Genomic DNA, 21,060 nt, shown 5'->3' with positions numbered 1-21,060 from the left:
GCTTTTTCTCAGTCACAGATAGCAGATACTATTTAACAAATATCTGCTATTCCTTTGGCTTAGCCATCACAACTTGAGGAGATAGCCTCTCCTTTATTAAACTCGTTTTCCTAAGTTCTCTGCTTTTTACAAAAGAAATGACAAAGGAGCCCATGCTAATGGGTTACTGGGTCAACCTCTCCAAGCACTTTGGAGCAATAGTTTGTTGTTGTTGTTGTTGTTTTGTCCTATTCTCCAGCCCTCACCTCAACTTCAAGTATCCATCTCTATCTCTATCTTTTCTCTGTGTCTTTGTCTTTCCAACTTTGTCTGTCTCCATCTCTTTCTCTGTGTCTGTCTCTGTCTGTCTTTGTCTCTCTGTCTATCTCTGTCTGTGTCTCTCTCTCTCCCTCCTTTCCTTCCTCCCTCTTTTCTTATTCCTCCCTCCCCCCTCATATTTTTGGGTATCTTTCTACGTCCTAATAACAGATTTTTCGAAGATATCTCTAGGGTTAATGGAATACGCTAAGGTAGCCCTGCTTTGGACATCTGTGCTAGAAAGAGCTAGGAATTCACCCAGGAAAGTGATTCCAGGACACCAAGGTGGAGCAGAAATACTATTCTACTCAACTATCATCAAAAGGGAATTTGTTTCTATCCATTGCTACTGTATCTAAATTATTTCTATTTAGCAAACTCTTATACCTTTTTATTTTCCCAGTTACCCAAGAACATACTATCTCAAAAAACTCATTTCCCATTTTCTCATTCAAGTTTACCTGATCTCTGGCTTTCCAATGTCCCTCTCCAGTTATGTACACCATTTTATTTATGCCCTTGGAACTCCCATTTCATAATTAATAATTTTTTCTTCATTTTATAATTCTTCCTCACAAATTCCTATTATCTTCTGGCACAGACAGAGATCTGGCTCCTCCGTAATAACAGCACATTTCTGGCCATCCTTTACAGACTGATTCCAATTTCTTTTATATTTTCTGGTGTACTAGTCCAGAGGAAAAACAGGAATATTTCTTTTTTTTTTTTTATTGCCTCTTCCAGACTCTCCCTTTGCTACCATCAATCAGCAGTTTCCCTTCCTTTTATGTTAACTCCATGCAAATTTATTACCCAATCCAGATCCTGTGTTGATTATTATCTGCTCACCCATAGGTCATTCCCTGTCCTTTTTCAATGATTTCAGTCCCTGGCTCAGTCTTCTTCTCTACCCCAATTCCTGGCCTAATGTTATTAAACTTCAAAATACACATTGCTGTCAACTCAAATATAAACTATTCAACTCTCATGACCTACTCCTTCATTTCACACACAAAAATGGTCCTACCTTGAACTTGCTATTACCCACAAATATTCCACTTCTAGGATCAAGAACTCTTGAAATTCCCTTATTTAATTCAAATTTCCTATCATCCTATCTCTCTTTATGCTTTAACCTTTCCAAACTTATTTTTGTTTTTCCCCATGAAATCTAATCCTTTCATCCCTCAGTATTTTTCCAGGCCATGAGCCCTGCTTTAGCTTCATGCTCCTCCCCTCTCAATGTTTACCCTTTAGTTAACCAGTTAAAGACTTCATTAACCCTCTACTCTTAAAGCCCCAGATCCCTTGTCCCTTTGCTGTTTATGCCTTGACAAACACCAACATTGGATTACTTTCACCATCTGGCTCCTCCAATTTTACCCATGTGCTGCTGAACAGAGCTGAAGGAAGTCATACAACCATTCTGATTGGATCTGAAACAAATACAGAGTCCATTCAGCCCTCCCTGTAAGATAATCCTCCCTAATAGATTTTCTCTTCTATTTCCCTTTCTGTCAGCTGAGGATGTCAGTGTACTTTATTGAGGAAACTGAGATCTTGGTCAGGAGTTCTCCACCTCCCTTCTTTTTATACTCACAATGCCTTGATATCATCCCCCATTTTCTTCTCCTATTTTTGTCTCTCATAAAGATGTGGTCCTTCACCAAACCAAAACCTACATTTCTACATATAATCTTGATTCTATCTTCTTGTGTTAAACTCAAATCACCCCATATCTCCAATCTTCAATACCTGATTCCCTGATGACTAAAAACATAGCCATAATGAAAAAGAAACAAACCCAACAAGATTCTATTAACTAGATGGGTAGAGCAAAGCTTCTTAAATGCCCCCCGAAAAACTGACAAAAGTAAAAAGTATCAAATATTTCACCAGGATATAATTATGTAAAAATAAACAAGCACATCCATCTGATTATATGACTATTTGCTTTTGTTTTTCATAAATGATAAAATTACAAGAATAATAAAGAATTGCTTTTAAATAAATTTATGATTTATTATCAGTAAATGCTTGATTTATATACCTATATTATATACTTATATACCTAGAGTTTCATAAAAATTTCTCAGGTGAAAAGAAGTCAAAAGTAGAAAAAGTTTAAAAGCCCTGAGATAGAAAACTAAGCCTGAAATCAGGAAGACTTGTTTTGAAATCCTGCCTCAGATACTTCCAACCTGTGTGATCCTGGGCAAGTTAACTTAACTACTTGTCTGTCTCAGTTTCTTCACTTATTAAGTAGAGACAATAATGGTATCTACCTCAAAAGATATTGTGAGGATCAAATGAGATAATATTTGTAAATATTATTTTGTCTGGTAAGTTGTAGGTATCTAAGAAATGCTTATTCTCTTGCTTCTCTATTTCCTTCTGGCTATGGTTGTTCTTTAGCACTTTATTTGGGCTTTCTTCTCTCTATATGTTCTCTTAATCACGGATCTCATCAGCAACATGAATTTAATCATCATGTCCATGCAGGTGGCTCCCAGATCTATAACTCCAACATTAGTTTTTCTTCTGATCTCTAGTTTCACATAACCACTTCAAATGAACACTTCAAATTGGATCTCCTGTAGGCATCACAAATTCAACATTTGCAAACCAGAATTCATTATCATTTTCCCCAAACTCACCTTTCTTCCTTACTGCCCTATTTCTGTCAAAGTCATCACCGTACTTCCAGTCACCTCATTGGAACCTCATTATCTTTCTCATCTTCTCATTATCCCTCATCTCCCACATATTGAATAAATTATCAATATTGTCATTCCTACCTCCAGAACATTTCTCAAATTCATCTTCTTCTTTCAGCCTACATAGTCCCCAGCCAACTAATCATCTCTCCAAGGCTACTGTAAAAGGTCCTAATTAATCTCCCTGCCTTTAGTCTTTCTCCGCTTCAATCCATGTCCACAGTTTCCAATGTGATTATCCTAAATCAGGGGTCTAAACCTGCTGCTCTCCAACACAATACATCCAGTGACTCCCTATTACAACTAGAATCAAATACAGACTTTCTGTTATCTATGGTCCTTTACAAAGGGCTAGTTGATTCTGGCCCCAACATTCCTTTCCAGCTTTATTATATATTATTTTTATTCATATCAATGTGGTCTTTTTACTGTTTCTCATGTAAGATACTCCATCTCCCACCTCCAGGCCTTTGCAGGAGATTTTGTCTCTCAGCCCTGAAACACATTTTTTCTCATCTATATTCCTTAAGACTATTAATTTCCTTAAATACTCAGGTCTCAGTATAGTTGGAGAGATGGGGATGAAGATAAAAGATGTTCTGGAATAAAAATGATGACTCAGTTAAAACAATACCTCCTACATGAAGTCACAATTCCCCTTACTCCCTACTGCTTTGCATTTTTGTGTGTATGCCCATACTAGTCCATGTGTTTTCCTCTGGAAGGGTATAAACCCTATGAAGGTCAGAATTATTTTGTTTCCATATTTATATTCCTAGAACTTAGCACAGAATTTAGAACACAGGAAGTGCTTATTAAATGCCCCATCAGTCACTGAGTTTGACTTGAGAATTCCTATTTGAATTTACCAAATTCAATTCTACAAAAATGAATTAATGTTTAATGTAATAGAAATTATCCATTTTATAGCTCACACTACTTTCTAAAAGTATGTTTATTCTTGTTTATTAATAAATTGTTTGTCTATCTCATAATTCTGATAATTAATTTGTTCCATAATCTTCAAATTTTCTTGTAATATTTCCCTTTATAACTAGGTTACGTATTCATTTTGATTTTATCTTGGTAAATGGTCTATGACCAATTTCTGTCAGGTTATTTTCCATCCCTGGGCATAGACAATTTTCTTCTCCAAGTTATAGGATCCTATGATTTGGATCTAGGAGGGATTTTAAAGGCCATCTAGTACAATGACCCAGAAAGGTTAAGGATTTTTTTTTTCCAAAGTCAGGTGTAATATGTAATAGATTTTTGAACTCAGGACCTGATTCCATAGCCAATGCACTTTCCAGTGCTATACTCCCTCATATAAAAGGAAGGTCTCAGTCAAACTAGATGGCCTGAAAAATCCTCTGCATCTGCAAATTCTGTTATTATTTATTATTTCTAGTCATAAGATTTTGAGAGAATTCTGCAATCCCTATCTCTCACCATCTTAGAGTGAAAAGCCACTATATTCTAGTGTTTGGTTGGGTTTAAAAAGTCTGGAGAATCAGGATAGCAATCACAGTTAACATTTAGAGACTTATGAAGATAACCCATGGCTGGTAAGGTCAACAGTGTGTGGACACCTGTGCAAAAATGTTTGGGACAGACTTTTGTAGTGTCAAGGACCTGGAAACTGAGTGGATCCCCATCAGTTGTAGAGTGGCTGAATAAGTTTGTGGTATATGAATGTTATGGAATATTATCGTTCTATAAGAAATGATCAACAGGATGATTTCAGAGAGGTCTGAAGAGACTTACATGAACTGATGCTAAGTGAAGTGAATAAAACCAGGAGAATACTGTACACAGCAACATGATGATAAACTGTGATGGACATGGCTTTTTTTCAACAATGAGATGATTTAGAACAATTCCAATGAATTTGTGATGGAGAGAGCCATCTGCATCCAGAGAGAGGATTGTGGGAACTGAATGTGGATCACAACATAGTATTTTCACCTTTTTGTTGTTGTTTGCTTGCATTTTGCTTTCTTTCTCCTTTTTTTTTTCCTTTTTGATCTGACTTTTCTTGTGCAGCATGATAAATGTAGGAATATGTATAAAAGAATTGCATGTTTAACATATATTATATTACTTGCTATCTAGGGGAGGGGATGGGGTAAAGAAGGGGAAAAAATTTAGAACACAAAGTTTTGGAAGAGTAAATGTTGAAAACTATCTTTGCATGTATTTTTAAAAAAAAGTTTTATTTTAAAAAGTGTGCTGTGCAAAGATGTGCTTTCTATCTTTGCAATAGCAACATATATTTCCATTGAGCTTTGAGGTTTACAAAATGCTTTCTTCAGAACTATTTTGAGTATTATTCTTTACAGATGATGAACCAAAGTTCAGAAAAGTTCAATAATAACAATACACAGCATTTATAAAGCACTTAAAAATATGTGAAGTGTTTACATAATCTCCATTTGATGCTTGTAAAAACTATTATCTCCATTCTATAGATGAGGAAATTGAGGCTAAGGAAAGTTGAATAACCTAGGATCACACAGCTAACAGATGACTAAAGCAAAATTTTCCTGCCTATGGTCTCATAGCTAGTAAGTTTCAGAGCCAGGTTTCAAACATAGATCACCTACTCTTTCTACTAGACCTCCCTGCTGGAGATCTAGCTGCTGAGGCTGGAACAAGAAGCAGAGCATACATTGAAAAAGCCTTAATTAGTCATCATACACCTGGGTTATTTCATAATCCAATGGTCTGACATCCCCCATTTGCTCAGACAGAATTGCTCACACACCTAATGCCATTTTACACTTGGCATCTGCTGGTTTGATCTATTTCCTCATTACCTTGGATAGAAAAGCAAATATTTTCTGTTTACCTCAATAATTGGAAATTTTGGAGATGGATATCTTCGAAGCACTCTTCCACACTCCAAAGCCCACAGTTTAATGCCTGATGACCAGAAACACGGTCTGGATGCACCTGTAGTAGGAAGGTGGGGTGTGCTGTGAATACAGTGGTTCCCCTTAATTGTACTAGCATTAGAGAAGAGAACTAGCATCTGCCTCAGAGCCGAAGAGTATTCTACCAGGAGCTTACTGCATGGAGCTGTTATGTTTCAGGGGATATAATTTAAACCATAACATTTCCCAGGGGATAGGACTAGATTTGTGATTTCATAGAGATGAGGAACTCCCCCTATCAACACAGGGCTTTTTCTCTTACAATGTTGTCTGGGATATTAAGGAGATAAGTGACATATATAGTTTAACGCAGTTAATATGAATCTTTTAGGTCTTCCTAGTTTCAAGACCATTTTGCTGTGGTTGCCTCTAAAATATCCCACTCCATGGATTAATGAGTTACATTAAAACAGAAAGCTACCGTGTTTACCTCCCCCTTGTGATTTCAGAATTCAAACCAGAAGGCATTCATTAAAGATTAGATCTTCTGTGTAATAAAAAGGGAAATACCAAGTATCAGGAGTTTTCTTAATACCTGAAAGCTCATGAAAGATTCCTAAAATCTAAACTTTTTTTTTTTTTAAACTGCTCATTTTCTTTTTTGTCCTTTTCTCTTTTGTACCCTGGTGCTGTAAAGCAATCTTCAGTAGAGAACATAGATATTTTGCCAATCACATCATAGATAAGGTTGGGTGTGAGAGTGGCAGTTTAGTCTTATTTTACAGTTTAAAAAACTGACACCCAGAGAGGCAAAATCACTTAGCCAATTAGTGGCATAGGATACTTGATGGAATAGGAATATATTTTGAAAGGGGGGGGGGGGGGGCAGGATTAGTAATTTCATGCAAACTCTTCACCAGATTCACTCAGTGCAATGCAATAATATCCAAAATGTCCCAAGAAAGCCCTGTCTTTCTTTCTCCCTTTGTCTTTTTCTTGCAAGTAGCTTGCAGTATCCATTTTCAAAGGGAGGATTTTGCACTTTATCCCAAACTAGGCTCTCCTTAAATCTCTAATTTCTAGCCCAGAAGATCATCAGTTGAGAGTGATCCCAGAATCCACAGGGATCATATCCAGATTTTCATAAAGTAAGTAGCCCAGAAACATTGCTTGTTTCCCCAATAGTCCCTTGGTCATAACAGACATTTCCTTCTTCTTCTCTTGAATGAAGGAGCTAGAAAATAAACAGCTAGCTCCTTCCTCTTTGGGGCAGCCATCCCCTCTCTTCCCCTTAGCCCTACCTTCTGACCAAACAGGCCTGACCCAGTTAACCCTCTTTTTTTTCCTTTTTTGCACATATCTTTTTCCCACTGTAGATTCATGAAAGCCATGTCTGAAAATGGCAGACACTGAATTATCTCAGCTATTCTTGTCTGGGCTCCCTGCCTTCCCCAAACACCAACACTTCAAAACCTGAATACTCTGAGAAGTTACCCACAAGGCCTGAAAATCAGTGGTTTTAGAAATATTGGAGGAATCAGGGAAGTACTTTGAAATTGGGCGGAGGAAGGGAAGAAACCGCTCCTAGTGAATCAATACTAGTGCCTGCTGTCTGTGCGTTCTCATTCAGAGGGGCTTCGGTTTCTTGACACAAACAAATCTTTACAGCTTGTCAGCACAGCTGCAGAAACACAGCCGCGAAAGAGCGATGGGGAGAGCCCAGCTTTGCCTGACGCTTCATCTGGACCGAGAGGCTTTTCCCTCCCGGGGAAATATGTAAGGCAGGAGAAATGACTTTGTTAGGGGCTCCCGCCCCCTACCCGAGGAAACCGGCTCCTCTAGCTTTTAGCAGTCTCTAGTTCACGTCCCAGCTGAACCAAGCGCCCGGTATCTGCGTAACAGAATAAATAGCAAACATGAGAAGGAGCCGAGAGCAGGCGTCAGCTTTGCCCGCTACCTCGCTGACCTCCGCCTCTCCTTAAAGACTAAAACAAAGTTATTTCTGTTGGGCACTTGGCAGCTGAGACGCGCACCATTTGGAATGGAGCTTTCTAGCGTGAACCGCGGGGCCTTTTTTTTTCCTTCTTTTTTTTTTAAAAAGACTTCTCATGTAATTTAAACACATTTGCGCGCACACACACACTGCAGCTGCTTTGGGAAGAGACCGGCCTCGGCCTCGGTATAAATAGCGATCGCCTTGATTTTAAAGGCTTCTCTTTCCGGCCCTTCCTGCGCCCAGCTGGCAGCGAGCTGCGCTCAGTCCCACTGCCTCCAACCTGGGCTGGAAGATCATTTTATGGGTCACCACCCCAGGCATTGGGACTGGTCCCGACTTCCTTGCGCGCCTCTGGCGCCGGCTTGCGTGCAGTGTGCATGCAGGCGAGGGATAAAGATAGCCCTGCCATTTGGGAATGACCATTATCGAGAAATAAAAGCGAGTGCAAAGCTGACCGTTATGCCCCAACTGTAAGACAAGCGTGTTTAAAGGGAAGGGCGGGAGAGGGGGAAAAAAATTTTAAAAGGCTTGGGTCAGTGGCAGTGTAGTGTGTAGTGGAAAGGGCCTTGGGCTTAATTAAGAGACAGGAGGCTGGGCCCAACACTCACTGACTGGGCCAGCCTCAGCTTTCACTTCTGCAAAGTATGGGTTAGTAATGCTCGCATTCTCTGCTTCACGGGGTTATTGAGTAATTAAGGCAGAAGTTTTAGAATTGCAGAGGATCTCGGAGGTAATCTAGTGTGATTTCCCCATTGAGCAGATGAGGAAATTAAGAGGAGAAAGAAAGGGAAAGGAAACTTGCTGAAAGTCACATAAACATCAAAGGAGGAAGAAGCAGGATTTAAATCCAAATACTATAACTCCAAGAGCATTGCTTTTCCCTCTTTGGAAGCTGCCTTCTTGACTAATTTGTTGTTTTTGAGTAATTTCTGTAGTGTCTGCTTATGACCCCATTTGGGGCTTTCTTGGCAAAAATACTGGTTTGCCATTTCCTTTTCATTTTCCTTCGAAGGAAGGAAGGAAATTCTTGACTGAAAAATGCAGTAAATAAATGTAGAGAGGCTTGTTGTAGGTAGGGAGCTGACCTTGAAGATCTGGGTTCAGGTTTTGCTTCTGATTTTTTCTAGTTGTAGTGGCCAGGGGCAAACTTCAACCTCAGAATACCCAGGAGTATTAATTTACCCTAAGAATTAAGTTATTGTGGAGCTGCAGATTTGAAATCTTAGGTCCTGATCAAGCAAGTAATGAATGTCTTATCAATTTGATAATAGCTGATTGAATTCAGCTGAACTCAATGTTTGCAAAGAAAGTCCATCAAATTTTAAAGCTGAAAGAGATCCTATTGGTCATCAACTCCAAATGCATTGTTTTCCAGATAAGGAAAGCAAGCCCAGAGGTATGGAATTGATTTAATCAAACAAGATCTCACAACTATTAACAACAGTTCCAAAATTAGAACTCTTAGTTTCCTGACTAAACACACACACACACACACACACACACAGAGTAGTGGAAGTATTATTTGACTAAATTTGACTGTTTCCTCTGCTGGGTTATATGTATGGATAATGTTTGTTACAGAATCACCTGATGGAATATTTTGGTTTGGTGTTATTCAACAAACCTTTATTCAAATCCTTTTATGCAGAGGTGATGCTGGATTGTTTAATTTTTAATTCAGACAGTGATATGGGAAGAACTCTTTTCTACACAAAGAGTAGGTAGGGAGCTATGAGTCTGGGTACAAGGGGATATAAAGGGAGGAGCAATATAAATCTGAAGCAAGATATCAACCCAGGACTTCCTAACTGCCAGGTTAACCCTCTACCCACGATGTTACTACTTTCTTAGAGACATGTTATACAGTATACAAAAGAAATAAAAAACCAGGCTCAGCTCTCAACTAAACTTTTACTTCCTTTATCATCTCAGTTTCATAGACATTTTTAGAGATGGAAGAAGGTCCAACCTCTTCCTTTTCTACTCTACCATGCTGTATGCACTAGCTTTTTGTTTGTTTGTTTGTTTGTTTTTAGCAGTGTGTCCCTGGACAAGTCCCTTAACCCTATCTTTTTGCCTCAGTTTCTTCATCTATAAAATGAGTTGGAGAAGGAATTGGCAAGCCACTTCAATATCTTTGTCAAGACCACATGGGAGTCTCAAAGAATCAGCAGAAACTGTGCTGACTTTAAAACTTTAAAAATATCGTCTCATTTGATCCTCACAACAACCTTGTGAGTCAGGCACTATTATTATTACTGAGGCAGACATAGAATAAGTGACTTCAGGCCCAGCAACTTCAGGCCCAGCATTCTATCCACTGCAATAACTAGTGCCTGTAACTAAGCTCTACAGTAATCATTATGAGAAATGAATGAAAAGCTAAATAAAACTGTCTCTGTCACACAGGACATTAGATGAATTAGATGGATCAAATGAATCCAATAGCTAGAAGGGAAGATAACCAATTCCCAGAAAAGCAAGAAATCAAAGGCTAAATTCAGGATTTGTTTAGTCCTGTCTGACTCTTTGTGCCCCAATTTGGGGTTTTCTTGGCAAAGACACTACAGTGGTTTGCCATTGCCTTCTCTATCTCATTTTATAAATGAGGAATTGAGGCAAATAGAATAAATCAACTTGGCAGGGTCACAAGCTATTAAGTGTCTGAGACCAGATTTGAACTCGGGCAGATGAATCTTCTTGACTCTGGACTCAGAGCTTTGTCCACAGCTCTACCTAAGTGCCAGGACACTAGGTTTTCAATGTACCTCTGCTACTAACAGGCTATGTGATTTTGGACAAGTGTCTTGGTCTCTAGCTGGACCTTTGTTTTCATTTTTTTTTTAATGGATCACTTGCAGATCTATGATCTCAGGATTTATAAAGGGGGGAGGGGTTGGATAATGATCTAGATAATGAAAGTTGAACCAGACCAGAGATTCTTAGTTTTTTTGTGTGTGTTCTGGACTCCTTTGGCAGACCAATGAAGCCAATGAATCCCTTTTCAGGAGAATGTTTTTGAAATAATTGAAAGAAATGCTAAATTTCTGTTAGAGATGAATAAAAATAAAAGATATCTTTTTTTTTTCCTATATAAATTTATAGACTAATGGATCTATCCATGGGAACTCATAGGGGACTGGTGTGGATATTCCTATGAACCTCTGGATAAGAACTTCTGGACATGTTGACCTCTAAGGGTACCCTTCAGCTCTAGATTTATGGTCTTAAAATTGAGGCAGAGAAGAAAGATGAGTAACTATAAGTGGTTAAGTCTCAGGACAGGAAGTGAGTGAATAGAACAAAGTAGACATGAATTAACTGTCCAACTTTTCAATATTTACCAAAACATCTGAAGGTAGCTTATTTTTCAGAGAGAACTTCAGTGTGAGCTTTTCAATGATCCTGACATTACCTCTCTGAGGTTTTCATCCATCCTCCCACAGCTGGACCTCCAAGAAGGCCTTAAAAACTTGCCTGACTCACAACTTCTCAGGGAAACTGGCAGTTTCTTTCTAAAGAACTCTCACAGGCTTGATTAGAGATGCTTATATCCTTTTTTTTTTTTTTTTTTCTGGGCAGGCTGAAGTTCTGGCTTGCCTATTTCTTTAGAGACCAGTGGATTAGAAAGAATGTCCAGTCAATATGAGACAGTGGTCACTGTGGTAGTTAGGTGGCCCAGTGGGCAAAGTTTTGGCCATGGAGAAAAACTTCTGTCTGAATCTTATGTTAAAACCCTACATGATCCTGGATAAATCATGTAATCTCTCTTTGTCTTATTTTTCTCATCTGTAAAATAGGGATTAACACTAATATCCACCTCCCAGGGTTGATATGAGGATCAAATGGAATAATATATTTAAAGTGCTTTGCAAATTTTAAAGCCATATATAAGTGCACATTATCATGTGCACTGTAACAATCCAGTTCAACAAACATTTATTACACTCTAGCATGCACCTCCAGATAAATCTACAAGTTCTTTTTTGACTTCATTTCTAAGGTTATTATATCTTAAAACTATTAGGTAATACAATAGATAGAATTCTAGGCCTGAAATCAGGAAGACCAGAATTCAAATTTGGCCTCAGGCACTTCTTAGCTGTGGGATTCTGGGCAAGTCACTTTATCCTATTTGCCTCGGTTTCCACATCTGCAAAATGAACAGGAGAAGGAAATGGCAAACCATTACAGTATCTCTGGATATAGGTCAAGAAGAGTCAGACAGGAACGAATAATTCATACAGCACTTTAAGGTTTGCAAAGTAATTTTTTGATTCTTACAACTATCATAAGAAGTAGGTGCTTTTATTATCTTCATTTTATGGATGACAATGCTGAGGCAGACAAAGACTCAGTGATTTGCTCAGAATCACACAGATAGGATTTCAACAAAAGTCTTCCTGATTCTAGATTCAGTATTCTATCCGTTGCACCACCTAGCTGCCTCTGAGCTATGTTTTAAGGTACTCTAAGGATTTTAACAAATGGGAAAGCACTTCATGAACTAAACATGTGCTATAAATATGAGACTGTTTTTGTTGTTGTTATCCTGTCTCTAGGTGTGCCTGGAGGGAAGCAGAATAGACATTTCTATCCTCTTCTTCCCCCACTATTCTCCAAAGAAGACTTTAATTCCTGACAGGAGAAGTAGGGAGTTGGGGCCAGAGGCTAGAGCCCTATTCTCCCCAGAGTAGGATTTTGGACTAGAAATACATCTGTTCACTTAAATATTATTATTCTAGCAGATGAGATTTTTAGGTTTGAGCTAAATTTTTGATCACTATTCATTAACTGAGTGAAAGAAGGATCCAAGCTTTATATTTAAAGTTCAACTCCCTTCCCACCAAACATCATTTCCACAATGAACATACATTAATAGTAAAGAAATCCATTTAGTCAAGTTGATATCAAAATAAATATAAGAGAGAGTATCCATAGGAAAATATATACTAGATAATACAGTGTGAAGGAGCTGTCCCATTTGGAGTAAGGTAACACAATTCAGCCAAGATATAGAGTCCCAGATCTCATCCAAAGGGGGAAATTCCCTGAAGTCTCTAATGCAGCAACCTGTGAATTGGGACATGATGGGGATTGCCAGCTCTTCTCGTGTTAACTTCTTTCACAGTCTTTTTTTTTTAGCAACCTGAAGTGAGAGTTGTATCATCCATATTTTATCTCAAAACTGGAAACCAGAAGAGACCAAAGAAAATGCTTCTCTCCTGTCCCACCCAGTTCTCTCATACAGAATTGGGACATTGATCTCTACCATACCAATGGCTTTATCTTTATCATCAATACCATCATATAACATCATTATTGTCATTGCGGATGATGCAAAAAACAAACACCCAATCCACTACCTCTTTCTTCAAGGACCTTATAGCAGTCTAGTTGGAATATAGTTGGAAGAGCACTGAACTTGAATGAACTGGGTTTGGGCCAAGATGACAGGAAAAGATAAAGATAAATGTTGGAGGGACACTAATACATTGTTGGTGGAGTTGTGAACTGATCCACCCATTCTGGAGAGCAATATGGAACTATGCTCAAAAAGTTATCAAATTGTACATACCCTTTGATCCAGCAGTGTTTCTACTAGGATTATATCCCAAAGAAATCTTAAAGAAAGGAAAGGGACCCACATGTGCAAAAATGTTTGTGGCAGCCCATTTTGTAGTGGAAAGGAACTGGAAACTGAGCAGATGTTGTTGTTCTGTAAGAAACGACCCCCAAGATGATTTCAGAGAGGCCTGGAGAGACCTATATGAACTGATGCTGAGTGAAGTGAGTAGTAAGTAGCAAGAGAACATTGGACACAGCAACAACACAATTATGTGATGATTTATTCTGAAGGATGTGACTATTGGTACAGAATGTTTTTTTCACTTTTTTGCTTGCTTTTTGTTCTATTTCTCACTTTTTTCTCTTTTTTATCTGATTTTTCTTATGCAGCATGATAATTGTGGAAATATGTATAGAAGAACTTCACATGTTTAACATATATTGGATTACTTGCTTTCTAGGGGTGGAAGTGGGGGAAGAGAGGGAGAAAAAAATTTGGAACACAAGGTTTTGTAAGGGTTAATGTTGAAAACTGTCTTGCATATATTTTGAAAATAAAAAGCTATTATAAAAAAAAAAGAAGTAATGACTTCTCCATGGCTAGAGAACTCTAGGGAGAGATTGACTAGACCATTACTTGTGGGGATGTAAAAGAGGATTCTTGTTTAATTATGATTTGGACTAAAAAATCTAGAATCCCTTTAGAATCTTAAATTATGGTACTAAAGTTATCTCTGCTTTGTCATTAACCATTTTTGAGATCATTACCCTGTTCTGGACCTCAGTTTCCACCTTCATGTAATGAAGTATGAGCCTCATTACTATCTCATCCCATGAGCCTAAGTGCTAAGAAACATGTGGTGCAGTTAATTCTTCTTACTTAATGAGCAGAAGAATGATCCCACTTTTCAACTTTTCTTGGAGCTTTTGCTTAGGAGATGGTGCCATATAATGGCTAGGAGGTCAGTCTCACAGCTAGGCAGATCCAGATTGAAATTCTAGCCATATTGGGTAGGTCTCTAGCATTAATAAATGCTTATTGGCTATGGGATCCTGTATTAATCAATCAACTTCTTGGTGTCCCAAATATTTCTTTAAAATTACAAGTTAAAATCCAGTTGCTGAACAGTATCTGGGAAGGGAGTTTTCATCCTGGGAGTTTCCCTACATTAATAAAATCAAAAGTCCACAATGCCCCCCAAACAAACAAGCAAAAATATTCCTGGAACTTTAACTACATGGATCATCCATTGACTATGGACACATTTGTATTACTCCTTATTGGAAACAATTGACTTCCTAGCATCAGAGCAATTTTAGTGTCAGTTTTTTGTTTTGTTTTGTTTTTGTAAATTTTTGTTGGAGAAGGTACATGGGGATGCTCCCCAAAAGAAAGTGATGACATCACAACACTGAGAACCCACAAGGCCAATGCTGGGAAGGCCCATTTTTAGGAAGTAGGGCAGGCAGTAAATTTGGGGATTACCATAAATGAGAATGTGGCCATGGTAAGAAAGAAGCACACGATCAGTTAGCTATTTTGTTTCCCTGTGGCAAAAGCACTGCAAATGTTATCAATACTTTCTAAATTGGGGGGCCTAAGCAAAGTCCTAAATGCTCCACCATAATTCCAGATTTGCCTGGAATTCAGGTGATATCATATAACCCATCAGGTCAGGCATTTGCTCAAACATTTCCGCCAGGAAATCATCTTCGATCACCTCTGTTAAGAGTGACCCTCTTCAGAGGTCCTGAAAGGTCCAAATTGGAGCAGGAACTAAGCAAAACTTCCTCCTCTATTGGAGGAATTCCCAGTTCATTTCTAAACTTCCCACCAACATCCATTTCTTCTTTTTTTCTTCTGGTGTATCCCCTAAGTACCACCCCTATGAGAAGGAACTCAAAATCTCCTCTCCATCCTGACCTGCAGTCCTACTCTGACCCTTTCTCAATGGTAGTAAATGACTTCTAAGAGGCAGACTCCCTAAGGCATACTAGAGCTGCTGCTATAGTTGAATTATTTATCCACATTGTCTTTTTGAAACCTTGAATTTTAGTTTTTATTTCTTGTACTTAACAGTGTTTAGCTCATAGTAAATGTTTAATAAATGCTTTTTCATTCACTTATCTGTTTAATAGATATCTCCAACTCAAATTTTTCTTTCTTCTTCTTTTTTAATCCCTATTTTGTATTATACATAACTAGATATGAATAGCCCCTCTCTTTCTCCAATACAGTGGAAACACTTTGAATGCAGAGCCTGGCATTTTCAACCTTCTAGCCCAGGATAGGACAGCTAGGTGGTGAAATAGATAGAATAACAGGCCTGAAGTTAGAAGGACTCAGCTTCATGAGTTCAAATCCAGTCTTAGACATATTAGTTGTGTGACCCTAGGCAAGTCATTTAACCCTGCTGCCCTAAATTCCTCATTTGTATATAATGAGCCAAAGAAAGAAATGGCAAACCACTCCTGTATCTTTGCCAAAGCGAACAAAAAACCCATCTGTTAATGAAGAGCTAAAGATGTTTCAACAACAACAAATCCCTAACATAGAGCTATGAACATAATAGATTGGCAATAAATATTTTTAATGCATAAATCCTTAGATGCTTTGAATACTAGCTAGAGCAAGGAACTTAGTCAATAAGAGTTTGATTTGAGCCCTGCATCTAACACTTAATAGCTAGCTATGTATGTGTTCCAGGACAAATCATTTAACCTACCTTGGTTTTCTTATCTGTAAATGGGGATAATAATATGTCAGAATTATTTTGAGGACCAAGTGAGATTATACATATATATATATATAATATATATATATAGCAATATATAATAGCAATTTTAAAGTTTGAAAAGTTATATATATATATATATATATATATATATATATATAACTTTCAAACTTTAAAATTGCTATATAAATAACCAATTATGTGATATAGTGGAAAGGTTGCTGGATTTAGAGTGAGAGGAACTGTGTTTGAAGCCCAGTTCTGCCACTTACCACATATGTACCCTTGGGCAAATCACTTAATCTCGAGACTCAATATCTTCATTTCTAAATTGAAGGGGTTGGTCTATATGTCCTTCGAGGTCCTTTCCAATCTTCAGTCTAATGAGCCTTTGATCCATTTGTGGTCAGCCACCACTAACCTCCAAGTTGAACATTAAAATATCAGAAATAATAAAGTAAAAAGGAACCATGATCCAGTCATCCCAGATGTCATTGGGTTAAAGGGTAGAGGGTGAAGATAGGGAGAAATTCAGATTCTGTATATTAAGATGAATTAGACCCCACAATGCCTAGACCTCAAAAGGATTTGAGGATAGATTTAAGCAAAAAGGAAGGAATAAAAGTGTAGGAAGATAAATTGTAGACACACCTCCTTTCTCTCACCTTCTCTAGCAAGGCCCTGGGGACCCTGAAGAAATAAATTAGAGTCTCTCTGCCAGCATCATAAAATCATAGAGCTGGATGAAGGCTGAGAAGTCATTTATTCCAATTCTTCAACCATTCATGAATCCCTTCTACAATATTTTTTGACAAATGGCGTTCAATGACTATTCTGTTAGAAAGCCTGAAGGTGGAGAGGAAGACTGCACATATCCAAGAGAAGCAGACTTTTTCTGGAACTCCATTATTTGCAAGTTCAGAAGTTTCCCAGACTGCTGAAATTTAACCAGATAATGAGCACTGGAGCAAGATGCAATTTTGTTCCAGTAGTAGGAACTATTATTTGAGGATGTCTGAGCCCTACCTGGAAGTCTCTCCCTTGCCATCCGGCTACACTTCCATGGATCCCATGAGTACTTCTGGGTTCTCATTAGTAAAATATTCTTAAATATTATAGTAGATCTGAAATTTGAGGCTCTCACAGCCAGATTTTATCCATGATTGATTCCATTTGTACTCATTTTGATTTTTATGCAATTATTTGCATGTTTTAGAATGTTAGTTAGCTCCTTGAGAGGAGGGACCACACTTTGCTTTTTTTTTCAGTACTTAGCATAGGATGTGAAATAAGTTGGTGTTGTTTAGTCATTTCAATTATGTCCAAATCTTCATGGGCCCCTTTTGAGGTTTTCTTGGCAGAAATACTTGTTTTCCATTTCCTTCTCTAGCTCATCTTACAAATGAGGAAATTGAGGCAAAAACAAAGTTAAACAACTTGCCCAAGATTATACAGATAGTAAATAAATATCTAAGGCAGGATTTGAACTCATGTTTTCCTAATTTCAGGCCTGTCTCTTTATCCATTGTACCATCTAACTGCCCTTTGTGAAATATAGTAAATGCTTAATGAATGTTTGTTGACTGACTGACTCACTTACTAAGCTTCTTCAAGGGAACTGAGGAGAAGAGCAGAGATGCATTTCAGAGATTAGAGATGTACTCAATACATCATTTGTTTCCATCAACAGCCTCTTGTGCTTCTAAAAAAATTTGAAATAAGATCATGAAAATCTCATTAATTTATCTTTAAACTATTTCATCCACATTGCCTCTCAGATACCAAGTCTAAATGTCTATCTTTATGATCTAAATAGCAGCATACACCGAGGGAGGATTTCCTTTGAGCTGTTTTTAAAATGCTCTTTTTCTTGCTCCTTTCCACGTCTGTATTCATTGTATCAACCCTCTTCCAGATTTTATAGACTTCAATTCTATTTCTTCTCAGCTGTCATCTTTTCAGACTGTGAACAGATTAAAGACCTTACAACTCTAATTTCAAAGTTGAAATGCCTAAGATTTAGCAGCCAGGGTATCTCTAGCAGAAAATTTCTTGAACAAAGATGACCACGAAGCATGAATGCGGTATAAGGTAAGAAGGGAGTGTGTGTGTATGTGTGTGTGTGTGTGTGTGTGTGTGTGTGTGTGTGTTGAGAGAGAGAGACAGAGAGAGAGAGAGAGAGAGAGAGATACAGAGATACAAAGAGAGACAGAGAGACACACAGAGACAGAGAGAGACAGAGACAGAGAAATACACAGAGATAGAGACAGAGATACAGAGAGACAGAGAGAAACACGGAGAAAAAGAGAGAGATAGAGACAGACAGAGAAGAGACAGAGACAGACAGAGAGACAGAGCCAGAGAAGAGGGAGTCACAGAAACAAAGAGAGATGGAGAGAGACAGCCAAACAGAGAGAGAGAGAGAGAGAGAGAGAGAGAGAGAGAGACAGAGAAGAGACAGAGACACACAGAGAAAGACAGACAGACACAGATAGAGAGGCAGAAAAAGAGACAGAGAAAGAAAGAGAAAGAGAGAGAAAGAAGACAGAGACTGACAGAGATAGTGACAGAGACAAACAGAAGAGGGAGGGAAGGAGAGTCAGAGAAAGATACAGAGAGAAAGTTAAACATACACGCAGAATCAGAGATAGCAGAAGAGAGACAAAGACAGAAACAGGAGTGGGAAGAGAAGGAGGGAAGGAGTTACAGAGACAGAGAGATAAACAGAAAGTATGAGAAGGGAAAGGAAGAGGAAGTGGAACATAAGCAAGATGAATTTCAGTTCAATTTTCAAATGACCTGTTTAAAATCACAAGCCAGAGAAATGCTATAACAGAGTTGGAAAATGGTGTGTTTTTTTAAATATTCTATTATTAATAAATCCTCATTAGACGTTCATCCCCTTTCAATCACTGTTATAAACATTTCAATAGCAACATTTTAAAATATTTAAAAGTTCAATTTTAGATTTCCCATTGGAAGCTAGGTTTTTCTTTCCTTTGTTTCTTCCTAATAATCTTCCTCCTTTCTTCTTTTCTCTTTTTCCTCATAGAGAAGCAACATAGTACGTTAGATCAAAAACTAGCCTAAGAGACAGGAAGACCTAGATTCAACCCATGATGGCTGTGTGACCCTGGTCAAGTATACTTCAGCAGCTCTCTAATTGTAAGTCACAGAGCAGTGCTGATCTGCATTGTAAAGAAATGCTTCCCTCCTGAGAGGGAAACAAATGCTGATAAAGTCACAAATCTAGTTAGTAATAATGACAACAACAACAACACAACAATAAAAATAAACAACTAGCATTTATATCCCACTTTAATGTTTACAAAGTCCTTACTTGTAATAAGTGAATGTTGATAATCCTTAAATATTAGGTGCAGAAAAGTTTCTACATTAGGAGTTGGCTACTGATTTCCTCCCTCAATTTCAGATGTTTTGGTTTCATTTTATAGTATTTTGTTATCTGAATTGTCTCTGTATATAATCACTAAGAAGCAAAGAGGTATAGAGGATAGAATCCTGGGCAAGTCACTTAACCTATTTGTCTCAGTTTTCTAATCTCTAAAATGAGTTGGAGAAAGAAATGTCAAACCTTTCCAGAATCTTTGCCAAGAAAACTATAAATGGAATCATGAAGAGTCAAACACAATTGAATTGAAACCTGCAATTGTGGGTTTTTTTTTTAAAGTTCCTTATTGGAGTATAAAGTTTTTTTTAAGATTAAAACTCTTATTTTGCTCATTTTCCTATCTTCCACAGTGTCTCCTTGAATAATAGAATATGACATCATGCTTTCTGCGACCAAATTTCATGAATATTGGCCCAATCAGTCTTCCCCCCCCCCCTTTTTTTGAGAGGCAAAGTATACCAAGAATCCAGTCAGTTAGTCAATAAACATAATTAAACATCTATCTCATGCCAGGCACACTGTGCTAAGCACTGAGGATATATAGATAAGAAAAAGATAGTCCCTGCCCTCAAGAAGCTTACAATCTAATGTGGAAAGCTGAAGGGTGAGGTACAGATGCCAGGGAAGGTACCTGTATAGAAAAGTCAGAGACATTCCAATAGCCAGGTAAGAAATAAGGACATCTGAGCTGAGCTGCCTCTTTAAGTGGAAGTTTTAGCGTTTATGACTTTATCTTCTGATTAGAGGATGATGATGAGGTGGAGTACCAAGGCTGATGGGATCTTGCAAGGGGATGAGATTTTTCCAATAACAAGCTTCTGGGGCATAATGGAGAAGTCAGTTAGAAAAGTCACAAAGGGGAGCAGCCAGGTAAGAAATGAGAAGGAACAAAGGTTTGACTAATGTATGACAGTTCAAGATTGCTTCGTTCAGTATTAATCATTTCCCAAAGTCATATCATTTGGTGATATTGGAGAGTATCCCTGGATAAAGTGGGACACCAGGATTTTGGAGAGATTTGGGTTCTGTTCTTCATCCAGTTTTAGTCTATATCTACATATTGCTAAAAAAAACCAAAACAAAAAGCCAAAAAAAACAATACCAACTAAATCAACTTAGAGCAATTTAAGGAAACAACCATTGTTAGTCCAGTGGAGGAAAAAGTCAGATAAACTTCTTGATTCCCTTAGTTGACCTGTTAACTCCAACATACTTGACTAGTATGGTTATTTTCAAGCACGATTTTGGTAGCCAGATGTACCTTTAGTCTATATGTGTGTCACCCAGCTTTTAGAGTTAGTCTCAGATATATGAGAATCAAGTCGGGCATTTAGTCAACTAGCATTGATTAAACACTAACTATGAGTCAGGCACAGTGCTAAGTGCTGGGAAATAGAGCCTGGCATATTGCTGTTGTTGTTGTTCAGTCATATCTAACTCTTCATGACCCCATTTGGAT

This window comes from Sarcophilus harrisii, chromosome 1 (genome assembly GCF_902635505.1).
Source record: "Sarcophilus harrisii chromosome 1, mSarHar1.11, whole genome shotgun sequence".
Lineage (NCBI taxonomy): Eukaryota > Metazoa > Chordata > Mammalia > Dasyuromorphia > Dasyuridae > Sarcophilus > Sarcophilus harrisii.
Note: the sequence above shows the minus strand (reverse complement) of the source record.